Source organism: Vulpes vulpes, chromosome 1 (assembly GCF_048418805.1).
Source record: "Vulpes vulpes isolate BD-2025 chromosome 1, VulVul3, whole genome shotgun sequence".
In the NCBI taxonomy this organism is placed as follows: domain Eukaryota; kingdom Metazoa; phylum Chordata; class Mammalia; order Carnivora; family Canidae; genus Vulpes; species Vulpes vulpes.
The window spans coordinates 138,823,047-138,830,373 of NC_132780.1; positions in this window are offsets into that span (position 1 = coordinate 138,823,047).

The window sequence follows — 7,327 nt, forward strand, 5'->3', positions numbered from 1 at the left end:
CATACATGTCTTCTGCTTGGTAAGTTTTCCTATAGAGTTATTTGTTGAACAGAATTCCTCAATTTTGATTTAATAAAATTAATTTTTTTGCCTTATGATTTGTGCCTTTAAAACTTTGTGTAATAAATGCTTCTTCATTCCTAGGTATTCATCTGCAGAGGTTTTTTTTCTATTAATTTAATAATTCTATTTTTCACATATATGTCTTGAATTCATCTGGAGTTCATCTTTGTATTTAATATTAGGCAGAGATCCAGTATTTTTGGTTGTTTTATTTTTTAATATACTCTGCCAGTTTTCTCAAGGATGTCTACCAAATAATGGGCTCTTTGCCCCATTTATTCATGGTGCTTCCTTAATGTAAATGCAGAGAAACCTTCCATGGTCAGTCTGGAGGAGCTAGGGACTGGAAGGCGGGTCTTGGAATGTTCAGTACTGGGATGAAGGGTCCCCACAGATGAATGGGAGCTGGAAGTTGTCTCAAGAAGACTTTTTTCACAGGGCTGTGGTGTGAGTGGTTTGGTGGGGAGGGCTCCCAATAGCTGGGCAGGGGTAAGAGAATAGGTACTCATCTGGGATCCATGGAGGATATTAAATGCACCCAAGAGTCCTGAGGCCCAGGCTGGTCTGACACAATCAGAAACCCCCATCACTGCTGCCCCTACAGTATCCTTATCACCCTGAGGAGGGAAGATAAGGAGGAAATTCATAAATGGAGGTGAATTCTTTCCCTGCCCTGTCCTCCTATCCTAACCCTGTTACTGGGTCCTCCTCTCCTCCTCCCTTCCTTTTACCTACTTCCAGCTACCCCTTCCTTTCTGCTAAAAGCCTATCTCCAGAAAGAGATAAGGATCAGAGTTCAGTGGGGTGGTAGGGATAGAGCCAGAGGAGTAGGAACAATCCCACCAGGTCAGAAAGGACAGGGCCATCAGGCTGAACTGAAGATACTGAGGTCCGAAAAGAAGAGCAGATTTGTTGAGGTGATGGGAGTGGGAGAAGTAGTAGGGAGAAAGCCTCAGAATCAGAGCTAGACATACCAGGAGCGAGGACCACACAGAGGGGCCCAGCGAGGGCTCTCAAGAGCCTGCCTGGGTCTTTGCCCTATCTGTGCTGCTAAGTGCTGGGTGACAGTTTCTGGCCAGCGCCATGGGATCTCTGGGCCTCCTTTCCTCAGTTGTGATATCTTGGATAGTCTCTGAGATCCTTTAGGCTCTGAATTCCAGAAGGTTCCTCCTCATGACTGTGTGGCTGTCAGGGAGGGAGGAATAATGTCTATTTTGCAACGGAGTTCCTAGGTATCATATCCCTAAACCCACCAAGCACTTTACCGTGTCTTCATTTTGCTAATTAAAAAGGTGTGAAGTGGCATTTCATGGTTGTTTTAATTGATATTTCTTAGGTTACTAAGAAGTGTGAACATCACTTACCTGCCTTTTGGATTCCCTCTCCTGGAAATTGCCTTTCACATGTTCTACCCATTTCCACTGGGATTCTTGCCATCTTATTGATTGGCATAGCTTCTTATATGTTATACATCATATATTACATATATTATATATTATACATTACATATATATTACTTTTAGATATTTTCTTTTTTTAAAGATTTTATTCATTTACTCATGAGAGACACAGAGAAAGAGGCAGAGAGACACAGGCAGAGAGAGAAGCAGGCTCCATGCAGGGAGCCTGACGTGGGACTTGATCCGGGGTCTCCAGGATCAGGCTCTGGGCTGAAGGTGGTGCTAAACCACTGAGCCACTGGGCTGTGCCCACTTTTAGATATTTTCAGTTAATTTTTTCCAGTATATCATCTGCTTGGTAAATTTTCCTATAGAGTCATTTGTTGAACAGAATTTCTCAATTTTGATGTAATCAAATTAAAAAAATTTTTTTGCCTTATGATTTGGCAAAATCACTAAGCCTTTAAAACTTCGTATGAGAAGTTCTTCATTCCTAGGTATAATGCTTCCTTATGATAAAGGATGTTGTCGTGTATATAGGGTACTGTTTGGAAGCCTACCCTATGTCCGTGTCTCACTTGTCAGTTCTTGTACCAGCACCACTGACATCAGTTCTATTACTTAGTAGCATATCTTGATATTTGGTACGACAAATCTTATCTTTTAATTTTTATTTTTTCATGATTGACATAGCTATTCATGCATCTTTATTTTTCCATATAATTTTACAGTAAGTTTATCTAGTTCTAACCAGGATGTGAGGGTGATCTGGCTGCAACATCTGTCCCTCCATTGATTGTCAGTGTTGATCCAGCTGATCTGACTGGCTACAGGTGTCCCCTTCCTCCCTCACCACTCCATGTGCGTCTGTCCTGAAGCTGCACGCTCAAAGAGGCTGACCTTCTCCATCAGAGGAAGAGGATCCTTCTTGGCTGAAGGGCATACAAGTAGCTGTGCTCCTCTGCTAGAACCATCAAAGTCCATTTGAAGGAAAATGTAGTGTAGTCAGGCTTCCAAGACTAGACACATCCAAATGAGGCACTGCATGTGGCAGTCTGCCTTTCTTTGAAAAAATAAAATAAAATATTAAGCTGAAAGTGTGTTTGGGATTACAGTTAAAGACTTATAATTTGGGGGACATTGACACTTTTATAAATATAATTGTCTCATCCAAGAACATAGATTATTTGTATTTTTCAGATCAAGGTCTTGGTTAAATTAATTCTTCCTTAATATGTTATAGATGTTGTTGCTACTAGAGTTGTATCTTATTTTGATTAGATTTACTAAGTGATTATTTCTAGTATAGATAAACACTTAAGTAGATGATGCCACCATTTCAAATTGTGACAATTATCCTTTGTCCTCTCATCGGTTCTCCTTATGATTTTGCCCAGAACCTCTAATACTACATGAAGCATTAGTGGTAGCTGTGGAAATCTTTGATTTGAATGTATACTTTCTTCCCCAAGTAATATTTACTGTAGTCATTGGTATATAGGCTTTTCCAAGTTATTTCTTCCTATTTGCAATTTATGAAGGATTTTAAAATAATTTTAAATATGTTGAACTATTCCAAATGCTTTTTCTGCATCAGATGACTTTCTTCTTGTAGTTTATTGACTTAGTTCATTTATATTGCTAGATTTTCTGAAGTTAAATGATCCTTTTTGTCCTAGGATAAACCCCAAATGATCACAATACATTCTTTTCTTAATTATTATTACACTGTTGACTTCAGTTAGTTAATATTTATTTCAATTTTTTCTCTATGTTCCTCAGTGATATGAACCTATAATTTAATTTTCTTGTGTTATCCTTAACTGGTTTTGAGCTAAGGGAACTTAAGCCTCTTGAAACGAACTGGGCAGCTTTTGCTGCTTTTTATCTTTTGCAAACATCGTGTATAAAATATAAATCAAATGATTCTTAGGATATTTATAGGTGATACCTATAAAACCATCTGAGTCTTGGCAATTGCTGTGAGGATGGGTCTTTATCTAAGATTTCAATTTCTTTAACATTTATTAACCTAACTCCATTTTACTTCTTGTGCTCATCTTGGTATTTCATATTTTTTAGGAATTTGTCCACACCTGGGATTTCAAAAGATTTTGTTCAGGATTTATTTATTTAAAAACCTTTATTGAGTTTGTGGTAATTTTCTTTTCCTTCAATTTCTTGTTTATATCTTTTATCTCATCAGTTTTATCAGACATAGGTCTATCTTATTAAACTTTGCTATGAGCAAGCTATGAGTTTCTTTAATAGCCATTTTTTCCATCTATTTGATTTCAGGTCCTCATCATTATTATTTTCCTCCATTACATGTCCTTGAACTTGCCTGTTGCTCATTTTCCATCTTCATGAGTAGAGCGCTTAGCTTATTTATTTTTAACCTTTTTGTATTTCTCACAAATGCATTTAAAGCTTCTAATTTTCCATCTAAATATTAGCTATGCCCCGCAAATCTGATATGTGGCATTTATATAGTATCATAATATATTTTATTATATACTTAATGGTTTATATAATAATAAATAACTACTATTTAATTTCAAAATATGCTATTTTAGCTTTATTTCTATGCATTCTTAATTTTTAAAGATTTTATTTTTAAGCAATCTCTTAACTAATGTGGGGCTCAGACTCATGACCCTGAGATCAAGAATTACATGATTTACTGACTGAGCCAGCCAGGTACCCCATCATTTCTAACTTTATTGCATTATGTTTAGAGAATATATTTCATATCATATTAGTTCTTTGGAATTTATTCTTCTTTTATTTCCTCATACAAGGTCAATTTTTGTAAATATTCTCTGATATTTGAAAGAATGTATGTTTTTATTTATGCAGAGGGCTTTATATGTGTGTGCATATACATAGTTTATATTTATAAATAATAAGCTTTATTAACTATTCATAATACATTTATATAATTGAAAGCATTTTTAAGGTGTAATACATATTTTATATATTTGTAAATATTTATTTTAAAATATAATTTATTATATATTATTTGTACATAATATACATGTTTGTAAATATTATGTAAATATAAATGATACATGGAACTTATTAATCATCTGGTTTAAAACATAGATTCGTTCATTTATTTTTTGTTTCTTTGATCTATAATCTTCTGAAAGGGATATGACTCTCCAATTATGCTTATTAATTATTTACTTCTCCTTGAATTTCTGATAGTGTTGTGATTATTACTTTATGGCCATACAGTTAGGTACATAATGTTTATGATAGTTCTGTTTTCTTATTTAAGTATACTTTTCATCAATATTTATTATACATCTATATATCTTTGCCTCATAGTATTTTTTACCTTAAGTTCTTTTTTGTTCAATATTGCTACTACAGTTTATTTCATACTAGCCACAAATATTTTTCCAGCTTTTGTTTTTAGCCTTTTAACATCTTTTTTGTTAAGTGGATCTCTTGTAGACAATTTTTTTTCTTATTTAAAAAGCTTTTTACATTCAAAATTTTTTAATTCCTGCATGATTAATATATAGTGTTATATTAATTTCAGGTGAACAATATAGTGATTCAACAATTCTATACATTCCTCAGCGTTCATCACAATAAGTGTACTCTTAATCCTCTTCTTGTAGATAATTTTTTAAAACCCAAACTGAGAGTCTCTATCCTTATTTTGTGAGTTTAACCCACTTACATTTTTTGGAACTTCTTTTATATTAGGATTTATTATTGCCTTTTTATTTAACTTTTTACATTCATTGTACTTTATTTTCAAAAATTATTATCCCACTTACCTTTGGATAGGGTTTTATTTTGCTGAGTTAAAGAGTATGCATTCTATTTACTTTACTGAAGACCCATATTTATATTGATTTACTCCTGTTCCTGCCTTAAACTTATCAATATCTATATATTGACTCTCATGAGACAAGCACTTACCATCCTTTCATGATCTTCTGGTTTCTCCTCCTCACCCCATGCTGATGTTGTCTGGAATGTTATTTCTCAATTGCCATGGGAGTATTTTCTCTTTCTCTTCATTTTGGTTCTAGCTGCATTTTTGTTGTGGTTTAAGGAAAAAAAAATAGATTTACCAAGATACTTGATCACATTTATTTCCTCACCTCTTACAGCATTATCTAGATTTGTTTTTCATCTTAATTTTTTCCTCCAAGTGCATGTTCAGTGGGGATCTTTGCATATGGTAAACTTTCTGAGGCTTTCAAAGCCCCAAAGTATTATAATCACATGTATGAGTGACAGTTTGGCTGGATACAAAATTCTACTTACAGAGTTCTTTTCTTCAATCCTTTAATAACATTATTCAACTGTCTTCTGGCATCCAGTGCTCCTTTTAAGAAGTCTAACATAGATCTAATTCTTGTTCTTCTGTAGGTGATCTGAAAGCCTTTAAATATACTCTTTGTCTTTGATGTTCTTACATTTCATGTGACTTCCAGGAAACCAGAACAGAGAATGAAATTGGCCTCCCAAAACCTCAAGAGGAAGAGAAAAGGGAACAGAGTCAACTTAGGGTCCCTGCAGGCCATGGGTAACTGATGCCTAGGATCTTTATAATCAGCTGAAGTCCAGGGTGGCACTGGGCCCAAAGGGGAGGAGCTTCTCCCTGAGCTAGTGGGAAACAAAGGACAAGGCTGGGATACACAGGTGCAGGGTCTTCTTAGGCAGACTTGCCTCCTGGGGAATCCAGCCTATCCATGGCTATCTTCATGTTTGGGTCAGATCATGCATGTTTATCTCCCTGGGTCTCAAGCCTAGCAAGTCCTAAATGTAGCTTCCCACTAGCCCAGGCCTCAGGAGCTCAAACCCCTGAGGCAGGCTCCTGGTACTCCCTTCCTCAAATCTGAGGTTAAGCAAGCTACCTGGCCACTCTTCACTGTCCCCTCACTGAGACCTCAGACCTACCTGTACTTGGTAGAAGCCAAGTACATGTCCACACAGGAAAAGTATTTGGAGCTAAAGCATACAGAAAGTAGACAACAACTGTCCAGGTTAGAAGACAGAATAGTTTGGCCCCAAAGCTGTGAGAGAAAGTAGGAGACCTGGAAACAGTACCACAGGGTCCACTAAGCCAGGATTACCTGTGTCTAAGATCTGTACATCATTGCTGTTGGTGTATGTAAGGAAAAAAGAAACAGAGAGACTCTGGGTTTCTGTCTACTGAGCTCTGGGCAGATCTTCCCACCAGATGGGGTTGGGACTAACTGCATGGAAAGAGATAAGAGCTCTTCCCTGGACACAGGGCCCTCAATACCCTTGGATCAGAGCAGAAGATCTGGTGGAGTCTGAGGTGACTGAGGCAAATGAAAGGGGTGAGTGACATTTCTCCCAGACCTCAGAGAGAGGGGAGCATTTCCTGAAGAAGGAAGCTCCCCTGGAGATACCACCAAGCTGATAATTCTGAGAATAGTGACCAAATTGCTGGAAGAGTCCTCATACCTCAGCTGAACTCTCATGATAAAGAAGCCAGCATCTAGCCCACCCCGGATTGTGTGCTGAGAATCCTGAGCTGCCATCTGGGGCTTGGAGCTGTGACTAATCTGGCACACTCATTTGCAGATGTCTGCCAGCACTGGGTTTTCCTTGTAGGGCTTTCCCTTGGGAGGGTACTGGCTTTGCAATGAGAGCACCTGTCTCGACACTTCATAAAGTTCCTCAGGCACAACTTTATTTCCCCAAGAATCTGGATAACAAGCCCTCAAGTCAGGGCCCTCGCTGGTCCCAGCTATTCCTCTCCCAGGGCTGAGGTAAGGGGAGAGGAAGTCCACACCCACAGCATAGGCCCCAAAGCCATCCCTCTGGTTACAGAGCCACCCAGCTCCCTGTCCTACCCCTCCCTCCAT